Here is a 16,449-nt window from a genome sequence, read left to right on the forward strand (position 1 = left end):
AATCTCTCCCCATGCTCATCTCTGACATCGCTTAGATTTGGTGGAAAAAAGTCGAGATGAGAATGTAAAAAATGCGTCTTCAGTGACATTCTGGCTCCCGTAAGCTAATATACTTTCAGCAGGTTCTACAGAAGCTCAGTATATTTCTCTGCTCTGTGACTGTCAAGAAAATTCTGGACAACCTGCACGAATGAGGGTGCTGATTCAGTTGGCTTCAGTTTCCTTTTGAACTCATCGTCAAGCATCAGTTCACGTATTTCAGTGACAACAAAAACACCTTCCTTAATTTTGGCTTCACTTTTCTCAAGACCAGACTTATTTCTTAAATGCTGAAATGCATCGCCTTTACTGTCCAGTCACCCTAGTTCTCCAAGACCTGGAACATCATAACTGAAGAATGGGACGTGCTGGATGAAAACGGTTTTCAGATGAAAGAATCCCAGTAGCAAAATGCTTGTTGACCAGTGATATCAAAATATTCTTTCTTAGTGGATACCTACTGCTCGAGATGTATCATTAGCTAAATGGGAAATAGTGCTTTTGTTGATGAGTGAGTGAGCAAGTAAGTCATCATACAAAAAGTCTGAAGGTTTACTTGATAAATTAATTTAATTCACTTTAATATTGGAAGTCGCTGTGCTGTTACCCTTTGGAGCCTGTAGATTGCTGGATGGGTGATAAAGATTACTCTGTGGCCCCCACACTGAATTCTATAGTAGGGAAAACTGTAAAATAATGTACAGTAGACTGGCCAGTAAACAGTAAAGGTCCTACTTGTCAACTGTTACCTCTTGTTATTTTATTAACAGTACAAGGACTGCTGCACTGTCTCTTTATCAGTTTTGATATTTCCTTTATGCTCACTCATAAACAAGACCCCCTGTTGCTTACTTCCTCTCGAACCACTGATTAAATTTGGATTTGGAATGGATTCTTTCTCACTGCATTACATTCTAGTGAGTACAACCCAATGCAGTCACAGGTCATTCAAATGTGTAATAAATTATTATACCATCAACAGGCGGCAGTGGTGCAATCTTGATGTCCCTAAATTGGATTCTGTTAAGGCCTCGGTTGTGCCATGATATCCTGTCTATGAAAATGACAAACGCAAGACAAAAAGAAATGCACCCTTCAGAGGATCCTGCCAACCTTACACCATCCATTAATCCATCCGTCTTTTTAACCTGCTTATCCAGGTCAAGGTTTCGGGGAAGCTGTAGTCTGTCTGCTTTTCCATGCCAGGGTCATAGGGTGACCCTTTTCCCTTTTATATTTCTTTTGTGATTAAATATTTATTGAAGTTTAAATAACATTAACAAGAGATAGAATAATGACTCCAACAGAGTCAAAAAAAAAAAAACGTAAATGCAGTAATAATAGTAAAAATTGTGGCGGACCCGGCCGGGATGCCCCTTCGATGTGTATTTGGGGGGAGCAGCTCTGGACAGTGCAGTACCTCCCCCTGTATGCTGAACGGCCGTCCCCCTGGATTGGAGCGGTGCCTCACTCTCTCACAGGGCTTCATGGGAGATGGAGTTCTCCACAGCCCTGTTGAGGTCTGGGGTGGCCGCCATGGGGCGTGGCATGGGTCCCTGAGCCCAGCTGGTCTAATCCTCAGCTCCACCCGGGAGTGCAACCGGAAACAGGTGATCAAGCACCTGGAGCACTTCTGGGTGGGCCATAAAAGGAGCCAGCAACCACCACTCAATGGCCAGAGTCGGGTGGAAGAGGACAAAGCTGTGGAGGAGTGGTGGTTAAAGAGAGAGGAGTGTTTTGCTTGTGTTTTGTACTTGGGACTGTGTTGTGGCTGGAGGGATTATGGGGAAGATGTGCCCTCCAGCTGAAGAAAAATAAAAACTTTATTTTATTTTACAAGTACCTCCCGTGTCAAATCTGTGTCGGATCGGGCACTATATAGCATCTTCTTACAACATACAAACCCACAAAATTTCCCCTGTTAAAAAGGTAAATTGAAAACGGCCAGAGCAAACCCTAGGAGAGAACCGCAGTCCAAACGTTGCACACCACTGAGCAAGCATTTAAGAAGCAGGAAGAGGAGAGCAACAGCATCCACCAGCCACCCAGCTCCCAGGAATTTCCATTAGAGCACACCATTTTGTAATATATGCAGCTGAGAGTCCTAGGAGGGTAAAATTGAGAAATTCGGCTTGCCAAGCTACAAAGGACGTAAAAACCTTCCAGTGAGAAGCAAAAAATGTCTTTGCAGCTATCGTGCATAAACAAAACAGCCTCTGCTGGTCAGAAGTGAGAGGTAGAGATGAGAGGTCCAGTAAGAGAAAAGGATGGGATTTTAATGTGAATAAAGTGGAGAGAAATTCATCAATCGACAACCACAAAGCCGAGACTGGATGGGCAATTCCTTTACACTCTTTATTACATAGACCATAACAAAATGCCCCAAAGCCCTGGTATAGCCCTCATAATATTTGTGGTATAGTGGGTCTGCGGCTCTGAAAGAATGGTCATTTTAATAAATAATCCATTGGCTGGCTCATTCTCTGTGGGCACACTCGCACAGCTGCGGGCAGTTGGTGGAGTCATTGGGGCAAGATGCACCCGGACATGATGGTGCAGTCTTTCTCGATTGCTTCGTTGGCTTCCTGCAGAGCGTGATTGAGACGCTGCGCCCACAGAGCCTTGTAAGAACGAGCCAGCGTAAGAGAAAAGGGAGAATAAAGTGAAATGAAAGGCAGGAAAAAATAATTGGAGTTTAATGAGAGGGAGAGAAAAGCTGGAGCGGACGGGAATGCAGCCCCAGAAAGTAGCGTGTGGCCAGCGCTCAAGAGGGGGCACAGGAATCACTCCTGTTGAGCAACCAGGGAGCAGGAGTGATCATTACGCTCCGGAGTGTTTGGGTGGAGCCAGCGGTGGGAGAATGGCGCACTATCACTGGGTGCCTGGAAACTGTAGATCTGGCAGTGGGGACACAGGCGAGGATTGAAGGGTGTCTGTGCCTGTTGGTTGAAGCACCAGGGACTGAGAGTTTTAAAGAAGACTTCTGCATTGTTTTAACCTCGTTTTTATTGGATTATTTATTTGTTTGCAATTTTTTAACCTCCACTAACACTTGGATGTTTTTGTGGATTATTTATTTTTTGACATATTGGAGCACTGCAGTTTGGACACTATTTGGATTTTTTTTTTTAATAAAAGCAATGAGCACTTTGTACCTTCCCCTTGCTTAGTGAGTGTTTGTCCTCATCTGCCACGCTTATCTGGTTATGTTATCGACGGTGCCGGGTTCAAGAGGCTCCCAAAATGGGAGAGGGAGAAGAGAGTTGACCCGCACCGTCACAATATTACACTAAATTTCAAAATGTATTCATTATATATTGTACATGATGTGTTCCAAATATAAGCAGAGCATTGATTAAAATAATGCAATCTGATAGTAGGCTACCAGGTGACTATCTGTTGACTGGTTTCTGGCCCTTTTTGGCCTTTAAATGGAGTGGCAAAAGCAAGCTGCATGGCCTGAACTCGTCTTCTCAGGATGAAAAATGGCAGAGAGAGGGCCTGTAGCCTCCACTTATTCTTGGTATGTTGCCCCTGACTCACCAATGAAACAGCTCAGACACATCCCCCCCAGTCAACCCACACATTACATTTTCTGCAGTTTCAAAGGAAGAAAGAAAGGATATACAAGTAATTAAGTTTTAAACTCCCAGTTCACGTCACAGATGGCCAGAACAAGAAATTCTTATCGGTAATCGCATTCCTAAAGCTCTACTGTGTTTCCCCGAAAATAAGACAGGGTCTTATATTAATTTTTCCTCCGAAAGACGTGCTAGGGCTTATTTTCAGGGGATGTCTTGTTTTTCCATGAACAAAAATCTACATTTCTCTCTATTATAAAAAAAAAAAAATCTTGGAAGGAGACGATACGTGATTTTCTTGGAGACACTTGAACAACCCGCAAGACAAGGCAGTGAGACAAAAGGACAGCTGCTGCACAGGCTTTTAAATGATTGACACGCAGCACGACAGCGGCTGATCTGACCGCGTCTCTTTAGCATGCGTTCAGCCCAACCTTCACAACGCAAGAGGCAGAGATGTGAAGTGGCTGGTGCGCAGCGTGCCCCAGGGGGTGGGCGATTGAAGTCATCCGGGGGCACAACCCTCTAGTATTCTGGAACAAATATCTACATTTATTCAAATACAGTCATGTCATCATCTTCTGGAACATCATCATAACTCTCCAAACCCCGAATTCCATTATGGATTTCTTGCGACTCCGGGCGGCACGGTGGCGCAGTGGGTAGCGCTGCTGCCTCACAGTTGGGACACCTGGGGACCTGGGTTCGCTTCCTGGGTCCTCCCTGCGTGGAGTTTGCATGTTCTCCCCGTGTCTGCGTGGGTTTCCTCCGGGCGCTCCGGTTTCCTCCCACAGTCCAAAGACATGCAGGTTAGGTGGATTGGCGATTCTAAATTGGCCCCAGTGTGTGCTTGGTGTGTGGTTGTGTTTGTGTGTGTCCTGCGGTGGGTTGGCACCCTGCCTGGGATTGGTTCCTGCCTTGTGCCCTGTGTTGGCTGGGATTGGCTCCAGCATACCCCCGTGACCCTGTGTTCAGATTCAGCGGGTTGGAAAATGGATGGATTTCTTGCGACTCCGTTTCCTTTAGAATAATATCCCCCAATCTCTCATGTCTAGCAATAGAGCTTTCCTTAAATGAGCACCTCTTGTCCATGTAGCCTGCTCGTAGTGCATTTGGATATCCAACTTCTTCTCTTTGCAGAAAGCAGTAAGATTTTTGCCTTTGGGACTCTTACACAGTTCCTTTCTTGTACTCGACAGAATAGCTTTCTTTTTGCACTCATCTTGTCGGGGGTCAAAATACTGGTATTATTTCCTGTTCATCTGTGTACATACAGTAGCGGTAGGCGTTTATCACTCATCCAAAGTCGCCTGCTTAACTAGGGCTTATTTTTGGAGTAGGGCTTATATTACAAGCATCCTGAAAAATCATGCTAGGGCTTATTTTCGGGGTAGGTCTTATTTTCGGGGAAACACGGCAGGAGCAGAAAGTTACAGTAGCGTATTTAAGAAAGCTGTTCTTTTAATATTTCTTAAATTACAATTTTCAAACAGTTATCAAAATATTACATATTAATCTACATTACATAATCCCAGCAATAACAAGGTGCAAGGCAGGAACAACACCTGAACAGGGCGCCGGCCCATCACAGCACCTTATATCAAATCACCTTAATGTCAGGAGTGCAAATTGAGCTCTCACACTTAGAAACCCATTGATCTCAGACTCCAATACATTTGCAGCCCATCCCACAAGGTGTTATAGCACATTCTTACAAGTCTTCCGCATGTCAACAAAGCACACATTCAGGATTGGCAAACTTTTGTGTCCACTCAAATTTCATCACTAAGACAAAGAGCTGTTTTGTGGTCAGAATGAGATCGATGTTGCTCTTCTTTTATCCAACATTTCCACGTGTTGGTATCGCCTCAGCCTTGGATGCCGCACAGTGTGATCAAGCTAATCAGTTTAATTATCGTTACTCGTAACAAGCTCCCAATATAGAGACACAGGGGCACCTGATATCCAGTCCTCATTAGTAGACATTAATTTGATGGAATTTCTGTCTTCCTTTGTTACTCGTGAACTATTTGGCCTTTAGGGACTTTTTGCCTTAATTGTAGAAGCCATCCTTTTTAAAGAGTAACAGAGCATTGGAAATTGGCCACCCAGTGTGTCTTACTCTTGCTATATGCTTTTGACCTATAGGGGCTTTTGTGCTCAGTTTCCTAGCAACAGTTTGAGCAGCTGACGTCTTTTGCAGGTTTCATTTTATTTAAAGGATCACTCCAGTTTGAAGCCATGCTTAACACTGATACATTACCAATTTCAAGTGCTTGTTGATTTTTTTTCCCATAATACAGTTTCCAGTATTCCTGAGCTTTTGTTTGACTCTTGACTTAGAGGTGCTAAGATTAAACAATCGACATGTCTGGCTTTTGTCTTTCACAATATGCCACAAAAGTGTAAGTGTTGATTAGTGTTCAAATTCCAACCAACAGTATCTGACACATTTTGTTAATTAAAGACAAAGTTTTGAGGTGACATATATAACTTTAATTCTAGTTGCTGCCAGTAGTTCAAACTTTACCAGTGGGGGGCCATTTGGATTTAAGGTGTACACCACAAAGAAAGTAAGTTCTGAAAGGGAGTTAGCAAAGATCTGAATAAGTAGATCTACTAAAATGGAATATGGGTTTGTGGTCGGGGAAATGCTGTACTGTTAAGAGGGAAAATAGCAGCTGAGATTGTTAAAAATCAGGGGTATCATGTATAAAATCTCGCGTAGATTCCATACTAAAATTTTGCTTACGTTCAAATGGCAAAAACTCACGAAAAAAATCAGATTTATTAAACCCTGCTATGTTCCATGCAGAGTTCCTTTCTTATTCCTCTTCTTTTTTTTGGATAATGGCAGACAGGGATGATGAATAAGAAAAAGACAGAAACTTGGAAATCTCAGATCAACTTAAAACTATGCACGTGTGCACAAGCTGTTAGCCTCTCCCCATCACTTCCAGCCAATAACCGTATATGGCTAAAAATAAATGCCTCTTCTGAATATTCATGATCTAATCACCATATAAATTTGGTAAATTTCCTGAGTGATGTCCTACTACAAACCATGGGAGAACACAAATATCGAATGTGAATTTGAGGTATCACTGACTGAAGTGGAGAACTTCAAAAGCATTATTATTGCTGGTCTCTACAGGAGTCACAAAATAAATGAAAAAAAAAATAAAAAAACAAGTGGGAACAGCGAAGTGGAGAGAATAATAGCAATGTGCCATCAGGGATCGCAGTGATATTTTTCCTCATGGTGATGACTGGCTTATAAGCCAATTAGGCTTCCTACAACTATCCTCCTGGAGCTGTGTGCTGAATTGGAGTCTACATTACAGAAACCATCATGCATAACTCACACGAGCCCTGTTCCTTCACAGGTTTTAACAATGGGTGCTTTTCAGCATGAACTGTCTGACCGGTCTTTCAGTCATCCTTGAGCCACGTCATGCCATCTGCCTGGGATGGTATAATTAAGATCCTACCCCAATACGTCTAATTTCCTTATTATCTGGTTGAGCAGGCCAAGATCCAAAGGCAATTTGTAGTGATTGCTGGTTTTCCTAATGTATTTAGTGCAAATGACTGCATTTGTGTTGCGATAAAGGCACCATCAGAGAATGAATTTGTGTTTGTCCTCACAGGTGGCGCAGTGGTAGTGCTGCTGCTTTGCAGTAAGAGACTGTGGAAGATTGTGGGTTTGCTTCCCGGTTCCTCCCTGTGTGGATAGCGTTTTGAGTACTAAGAAAAGTGCTATATAAATGTAATGAATTATTATTATTATTATTATATGTCAACAGAAAGCAATTTCATTCAAATAATATACAAGTAATATGTGATGCTCAAATCTGTCTGACAGGCATTGTTGTGAGGTGGCCCAGCTGAACCCCTGGTTCTGTTATTTTATCAAATAGTAGTGGGGGGATCAGACTTCAGATACATGCTGTTTTTGATGGTTGGCATCTTTGTAATGCTGTCATTGCCAGTTATGTTATATAATACAGATCACACCCTTTTTATAGACATAATAGATAGACTGCATACTAAAAAGAATTGATATTCAGAATACATGTTAGGCATTATTTCCAAAATTGAAGATAGGTGTATCGAGAGAACATGTCAGGTAACTGTGATATGATTAGTTCAAGAACATCACAGTGTGACTAACATATCATTGAAATGCACAATGAAATGAGATTTTCTTAATTTTGCTGCTGCTTGGAGTCACTAAAACAACAGCAGTGTTTTATAAATCCTAACTTTTGTGTTAGAAATGGCCTACACATGTTTCCAAGCATAAGCATGTTTTATACCCAAGACCCTAGTAGAAGAGACTCAGTAGAAGAACAAAGCCATGGCCAAGATCAAACCAAAAACAAAGTCAAAGCACACACCAAGAGACCTAACTAGAGAATTAAGATACACAAAGTTTTCTAAAAGTAATTTTGTTTTTGTTGTTAACCGTAATTTTGGATAAGGGGTCAGAGGTGACCTTTCATCCCATCATGCTAGTTGTATCAATACAAAAAAAAAAAAAAAAAGTTCTATCCCCCAGTGGTCTACAATTGTGGTGAAAGGGGCACCAGAGAAAATGTCAAACAAAGGCCTGAAGAGGAAGCACAGTGATGCAGTCATTAGCACTGCTACCTCTCAGCTACAATTAGGTCCTAACCTGGTGTGGAGTTTCCATAATCACTCCGTGTTTTTGTGGGGTTTCCTCCATTTGCTCCAGCTTTCCTGCTCCATCATCAAGAAAGTGACAATTCTAAACTGGTCTGGCATGATTGAGTGTAGGTATGTCACTGATTGTACCCTGGGATGAACAACTGTCTTTACAGGGTTGGTTCTTTCAGTTAATAAGGTCATTTGTTTGACCAGAAAAAAACACTTAATTGTATGTTAATAAAAAAGCTTAAATACTAAAAGTCTTAAATGGCGAGTCCTTCCTTAAGTAGATCCAAACTGCAGTGGAAAGTTTGGTGCTAAAACTGATGCTAAAAATCTAAGCACAAAAGGCCTCTAGAAACCATACAGCCATTGCACCATGACAGTGTGCACGCATTCATGATATTTTAATGAAATTAAGTAGAACTAAATAGTGGCAATTTATATCTACACCTGTGGGTATTCAGAAATGGGTGGGCAAAAAACTACAAATTAAGTTAGAGGTTAATTTAAAAAAGTGGATGCACCTATCATTATTAGTCTGACTAGAATGAAATCTTTCAGGTTCTGAAAACACAGAGGAGAAGAATTTAGCAGCCTTGACTATAACATAACATGACCTTCTCAAACACTTGCTTAATCCCATCTACTTCCATGTTGTGGGGGGGGGGTCTATGGGGTCCACTCACACACACACACACACACCACACCCACACTCAGAATTGCCCAATTTATACTCCTTGGTCAACCTAAAGTTCAAACTTTTAGGATTTGAGAGGAAAACTTTGAGTTGCAGAAAGAAAAACTACAGAGACATGGGGTGAATGTAAACATTCCATATTAAGGAAAAATCTCAATTAGAATTAGTGGGTTTTATGTTAATTGGCAATTGACATCAAATAATAATTCTAGCTATTGTTATTGTTATTTTTATTGAGTGTTGAATCTGTTTGGCCCAGTAGAGTAAGCACTGGTGTCTTTGTAAGAAGCCCTGACATCCCATCTAGTGATGATTCTGACCTTACGCAAAATATATCTATTGTCGGCTCAGTCTCCCTGTAAACCTCTAGTGAAACCATTAGGTTGAAGAAAAGGGAAGAATGGATTGTTATTTGACAGAAAAACTGTTTGGTAAATAAACTTGTGGCCATTGTAACTTTCTAAAAGCTACCTTGTTTACTTCGACTTTGTTTGGACATCCACTGAGATCTGCCTTTTGCTAACCTTTTCTCTGTGTGTGGGCATGTACTGTTTTCACAGTAGGATACGTTTTTACATTTTGCGGAAATGTTCCCACAAAGACATTAAGTGCAAAATGTCAATTTTTTTGACAGCTGCCTTTCATTAAAAACGTAAACACAAACATGAGGCTTTGTTGCTAAGAGGCTCGGAGCTCAGCTTTACACCACAGGGTTGCCACTTCAGTCCTCACCACTGGTGAACTTAAAGGAGTTATTTAACCTGTCAGTGCTCCAAATTAAAAAAGATATATGCAAACAATTTTAAATATATGCTGATGTTTTATTAAAGGTATTGACCAATTAAATAATAAAAAAGACCCATCCGTCCTTCCCCTAGTCTGCTTATCCACTAACGTTTGACACACAGCTACACCTGCCCATACAGAACCAATTCAGAGCCACCAAGTGACCAGCATACCTGTCTTTGGGATGTGTGGAATGCATGAAGAACATCAGAGTACCAGTAGAAAACTCCACACAGACACAGACAGAACATAGAAACTTCACACTGACACTGGTTAGACCGACATTCCCAGCACTGGAACTGTGAGCTAGCAGCAATAGTTAATGATCCACCATACTGCCCTAATTTATAAAATATAATTTTATTTATAGCCATTTTTTTTAACTCTTCTTGGAAAAATTCCCAAATTTATCCCCAAGAATAGTTCTGCAGGGCCGCAGTGGCTATAGGGTTTTGTTTTTTGCTTAAATAGAAAGCATTCTTAATCGATTAAATAGGGCTTGTTATTTAAAGTAAATGGCTTGTTGGGTCTTTCATACTGCCATGTCAAGTCATTCTTATTTTGTAGATTTAAATTTTTTCAAAAATATTGTATATCATCCAAATTATTTCTGGTCCAGAACAGATTAGTTATTCTCAGTCCTTCACTTTTTCTCTTCCATTTCAGTCCACATATTTTATTAAAACAGATACAGTGGATTCAGGCAGCACTCAGACCCCTTCACGTACTGCACAGTTTATTATGTTTTACATTTAATTTTAAATGGATAAATTTGCCGTTTTCTCCAATCCATTTGTACTCAATAACCTATAATGACAAAGTAAACACATATTTTCAAAAGGTTTACAAATTTATTAAAAATCAAAAACTGAACTTTCTCATTCATATAAGTATTCAGACCCGTAAATCAATGTTTTTAAAAGGGTCTTTGCCAGAAATTACAAATTTGAGTCTTCTCGGATAGCTTTGCACACCTGGATTTGGGCGATTTGTACCATTTTTTTCCTGGAAGATCCTCCCAATCTCCATTCGATTGGATGGGAACCGTCTGTAAACTTCCTCCTTCAGGTTCTTCCACAGATGTCCGATGGAGATTGTGTTTGGACTTTAGCTGGGCCACTCAAAAGACAGTGTGAGACTTGTCCCAAAGTCACTCCAGTGCTGTCTTGGCTATATGCTTCAGGACTTTGTTGTGCTAAAAAGGTGAAAGGTCACCCCTATCTAATGATACAAGCACTCTGGTCCTCTTCCAAGTATTTGACTGCAATCGTCCTTACCTCAGTTCTGTCCAGTCTCCCTGTCTCTGATGCTAAGAAGTTACCCTAACATGATACTGCCACTGTATAAATGGTATTGTGCAGTTAATGAGCAGTGCCTGGTCTTCAGTAGCCATAGTGCTTGAGGTTCTGTTCAAAAAGTTGAATTTTTGTCTCTCGAAACCATCAAATCTTTATGCCCTGAGAGTCATTTAAAGTGCTGTCATATGCATTTCACTCGAGAGTGATTTCTGTCTAGCCACTCAACCTAAACGCCTGATTGATGGAGTGTTGCTGGGATGGTCATCCTACTAACAGATTATCCCAATTCAGCAGAGGACTTCTGAAGCACTGCTAGTGTGACCATTGGGTTCTTGTCACCTTCCTGACGTAAGGGCCTTCAATGTCCGGTTACAAGGTTTGGTCTGATGGCCAGCTCTAGGAAGAGTTCTTGTGGTTCTAGACTTCTTCCATTTCAGAGGTATTGAGGCCATTGTGCTCCTGGGAATGCTCAAAGCTTTACAAATGGTTTTATCCCCTTAACCTGATCTATGCCTCACCAAAATTTAACTATTAAAGTCTACAGAGAGCTCTCTTGGACTTCATGGTTTGGTTTTTGTATTGACATGCAATGTAGATTATGGGACCCCATATACACAGCTGTGTGCCATTTTAACTGATGTTTAGTCAATTCACTGTGCCACAGGGGGACTCCAGTCAAGTTCTACACACATTGCAAGGATAATTAAAGCAAACAGGGTCAACCTGAGAATAGCTGAAAGTGCCACAGAAAAGGGGCTGAATTTTTGATTTTTAATAAATTTGCAAACCTTTCTAAAACATGTTTTCACTTTGTCATTATGGGTTATTGAGTGCATATTGATATTAAAAAATGACAATTTTCTCCATTTAAAATTAAATCTATAACACAGTGAAGTGTGCAGAAAATGAAAGGGTCTGAATACTGAATCCACCGTACCTCGTAATGAACTCACACAGGTGTAAATAGGACCAGGTTAAATGGTGACTTTGCTGCCTCCTTTGACATCTCCATCTTGTTGTTTATTTCAGCTGGTTAAGAAAAGGAGAAGAAGTTCAAAACAGAGTATGCAGCTGTTTATGACTAACAAAACCAATTAAGGGTTGGGAATTTTTAACAAGCGAGTTAACAAAAATGAAGCACAGAAATGCTGGACTGGGTTGGAATAGAAACCTGCAGCGACAGCAGACCTCCGGGAAGCAGCCATAATTAATGTATAATCTGCAAAAAAAAATTGTTTATGTGACACTGTTTTCCAGTAATGTTCTTATTTTCATCTCCTCAATAAAAAACAAATTCATCTCTGCTAAAAAAAAAAATTCATGATCTCCTGTAGAGTGAAAAGCTAGTTCTGATGGATGATTAACTTTTATAGAAAGTTTACTGTTGTTGCTCCACTTGTTAGCTGAGATGTGCAAGTGCATAAGGCATTGATCAAGCCATTGTTTTCACAAATGTCACAGTTAAGACCCATCCATGCGCTGCTAGTTTTTGTGAGAGTTTACTTTATTTCACTTCATTTCACAAGATTTATTAACAAACATCTCCCTAATTCCAAAATGCTCAAACAAGGGTAAAAAGGCACAAATCGATATGCCTAAAAGCAATCTGGTAGCAAAGTTCCAAAAACAGAATCCAACAGTCATGATCAAAAAACAAAGCGGAGGTCAAAATCCAGTAAATAATAAATCACATAAAAAAACAAAACAGAAGTCACCACACCAAGTATTTAAGCTGAAATGAGCCACATTTGACATGTGGATCTCCTCAGCTTTTATAGGGCTTGGGGGACCACCCACAAGGCACATGAAACATAGCAGAACACGTGACTACACATAGAAACTAAACTACAAAATAATTAAATATTTTAAACAAAACATACAGAGATAAACATATGAAGCATACTTTAAATTACTGAAAGACGACACGAAAAACGAACTTAAAGAGAGAATAACACAATCAGACCCAACCTTTACATTTATACTCTTTATTAACCTCCTTAGCGTTAGACCTGAGCATCACACTGGCTTTGAAAACAGTGTTAAAAGCGTTAGTCCTGACTGTCACTTGGGCAACTGTAAAGGCACGTCTTGCGTAAGTGTTAGACCTGAGGATTACTCGAGTTGTAAAAGTCTAACATCATTTAGTCCCGAGTGTTACTTAGGCAATGATATAGGCGTGTTTTATGTAAGTGTCAGGCCCGAGAATTATCCGGGCAATGGTTTAGTGGCATCTTCTCCTCGCCTCATAATGGCGTCTCATAACAAACATTTTTCAGCAGCCCAGGCGTTGCACACTCTTGACAGTGAGACGAGCAGGGATGATAAAGTGAATTTGTCTTCAGGCAGTGAAATTGAAACTGACAGTGAAATCAAAAGTGATTGTGATGAATTTGAAAGGGACGTTGCGTCTGGGTTTCTGTTGAACCTGCTTCCAATAAACTAGCACCATCTCATTTTGATTTTGTGGGGCAGCCAGGACTAAAAGGGAGCTTTGACAACCAAGATCTGCTTTCTTACTTGAAGTTATTTGTTGATGATGATGTGATCGAGAGAATTGTTGTTGAGACGAACTGTTATGCTGAAAAGTGTTGGGTAATTTACCATACACCTAAGCAGTTTTAAAAGTGCCCGGCCAGGACGCCCCTTCGACACTTGGTTCAGGGAAACAGCCATGGGAGGCATACTACTTCCCCCGGAATGCTTAGTGGCAGCCCCCCTGGGTTGCATCGGGGCCACAGACATGGGACTTTGGAGCTCAGCCCTGTTGGACTCCGTGGCCACCGCCAGGGGGAGCTGCATGGCTTCCTGAGCCCGTCTGGGTGGCAATGCAGCCACATCCGAAAGTGCAGCCAGATACAGCTTATCAAGCACCAGCAGCACTTCCGGGTGGGCTATAAAGGGAGCCAGCAGCCACCACTCCAAGAGCCAGAGTCTGGAGGGCGAGGACAATGCCTGCCGGGAGGAGTGGTGGTGAAGACCAGTGTGCTTTGTGTTTGCTTTTGGTGACTTCTTTGTGCTTATGGGGCTGTGCTGTGGCTGAGGGGCACGGAGAAGACGTGTCCCCCAGCTGAAAAAAAAAAAATATTTGTTTTATTTTTACGTGTGCCTCCGTGCCTATCTGTGTCTGGTTGGGCGCCAATATAGTGCCTTGTTACAAAAGATATACCACACAAAAGACATATTTTGACAGTGTAAACGGTATTAGCATCATCATTATTAGTATAATTCATCATTATTATCATTATCTAAATCATTATTATACTTTCACACTTCTGACTTTGTACTTTAAGTGTTTTGCATGTTTTACAGTAGAAGGATGAGATTTAATAAAAATGTAATTTTTCAATCCAAAAAATGCAACACTTTTTGCATGATTTTTGAGAAAAAACGTAGCTCTAAGGAGGTTAGGTAGACCTTTAAAGAATGCCCCAAATCCCACACTCTTACCATAACTGCAGGGTTGACTGGCATTTCCCCTTTTCTTTTACATCTGTAAACCCAGGCAATTTGATAGAGTACCAGAATAGGAAAGACAGACAGCTACACATTTATTAATGCATTATAGACCATGTGCCCAATACACCAGAGTACAATGAGTGTCGGTTAAAATAATAAAAACTGATAGTAGGCTATCAGCTGGCTCTCTTTCTTATTATGTTGATTGTTTTTTGTCTAGCTTTGCCTTTTCTCCTGCATGGCCTTTGAGTGGTGTGGCTGAAACAGGCAGCATCACCTAGCTGAATATGGCAGCTGAGAGAGATAGATGGTATTCTCTGGATGAAAAATGGCAGAAAGACTAGGCCTTTGTATCAGTCTTGATTTAGAGGACTCCTATAATAATAGTAATAATACATTTTATTTATATAGCGCCTTTCCCATGCTCAAGGCACTTCACAGAGTTTAAGAAAGAACAGCAGGGTATACAGTATATAGCAATGTATTAAACCAGATAAATAAATAAAGAAGAGTAAGACAGTACATTCAGAGAAAAGCATAACAGACAACATACTGTAACTGATGGCATAGCACACACACAGGTTACATGAGCATCTTGACAGAGAGGTAAACTGAGAGAAGGGTAATAAAGTCAAGTAGAGCTAAAGGCCTTCCTGAACAGATGAGTTTTGAGTTGTTTTTTAAAAAGAATTCATGGAGTCAGCTGACCTGATTAATTTCGGTAGGTCATTCCAGAGTCTGGGCGCTATACAGCTGAAGGCCCTGTCACCCATGGAGTGTAGATTAGTGAGGGGCACAATAAGATTTCCAGAATCAGAGGACCTTAGTGGGCGGACAGGCACATAGTGATGGAGAAGGTCACTGATGTAGTTTGGTGCAAGATCGTTTAAGGCTTTGTAGGTTATTAGTAGGATTTTATATTTGATTCTGTAAGACACAGGGAGCCAGTGAAGGTGGAGCAGGATGGTTGTGATGTGCTCGCTGCTGCTGGTTCGAGTAAGGACTCTTGCAGCTGAGTTTTGAATAAGCTGGAGCTGTGATATAAAATTAGAAGGGACACCTGCCAGTAGGGAATTACAATAATCGATGCAGGATGTGATAAAAGCATGGACGAGTTTCTCAGCATTAGAAAAGGAGAGGAAGGAGCGAACACGGGATATGTTACGGAGGTGAAAGTAAGAAAGTTTCTTAATGTGGTTTATGTGGGCGGAATAAGAGAGGGAGGAATCAAAAATGACACCAAGATTCTTTGCAGTAGAGGCAGGTCTGATGAGATCACTGCCAAGATGGACTGGCAAAGAGCTCATTTTATTAAGTTTCACTTTAGTCCCAATTTGCAGGAGTTCAGATTTGTTGCAATTTAATTTTAAAGAGTTCTGTTCCATCCAGGTATTAATTTCACTAAGGCAGGTTGTGAGCTGAGAAACCTCTGATTAAGTTCCACTTTTAACATTGAAATAGAGCTGAGTATCATCTGCATAAAAATGATAACCCCGTCCAAAGCTACGGATAATATGGCCAAAGGGAAGCATATAAATACAGAAGAGAAGAGGGCCGAGGACAGAGCCCTGAGGAACTCCTTGTGTGACTGGCGCTGAGCTGGATCTGCCGTTGCCAAGACTAACAAACTCTTGCCTATCAGTCAGATAGGACTTGAACCACTGGAGGGCAGTGCCAGAGATACCCAGCATGTTCTCCATTCTGGACAGTAGAATGTCATGTCTGACAGTGTCAAATGCTGCACTGAGGTCTAACAGAATTAATATGCTGGTTTGTCCAGAGTCTACTGCCATAAACAAATCACTGGTTACCCATAGCAGAGCAGTTTCACAGCTGTGCTGCTCCCTGAAACCAGACTGAAAGGGTTCCATCAAATTATTAGAGGTTAAGTAATTGGTGAGTTGGGAGGCTACAACAC

General features: G+C 41.1%; 2 protein-coding genes across 2 annotated transcripts in view; both read left to right on the forward strand.

The window, feature by feature from the left end:
- armc6 (armadillo repeat containing 6) overlaps positions 1–16,449 on the forward strand; it is a 494,113-nt gene that overhangs the window by 133,194 nt on the left and 344,470 nt on the right. The window lies entirely within an intron of this gene.
- The window catches only part of si:ch211-212d10.2 (uncharacterized protein LOC557710 homolog), a 46,991-nt gene that overhangs the window by 19,914 nt on the left and 10,628 nt on the right, over positions 1–16,449 (forward strand). The gene's annotated exons all lie outside the window — the stretch shown is intronic.

This window comes from Erpetoichthys calabaricus, chromosome 12, assembly GCF_900747795.2.
Source record: "Erpetoichthys calabaricus chromosome 12, fErpCal1.3, whole genome shotgun sequence".
Classification (NCBI taxonomy): Eukaryota; Metazoa; Chordata; class Cladistia; order Polypteriformes; family Polypteridae; genus Erpetoichthys; species Erpetoichthys calabaricus.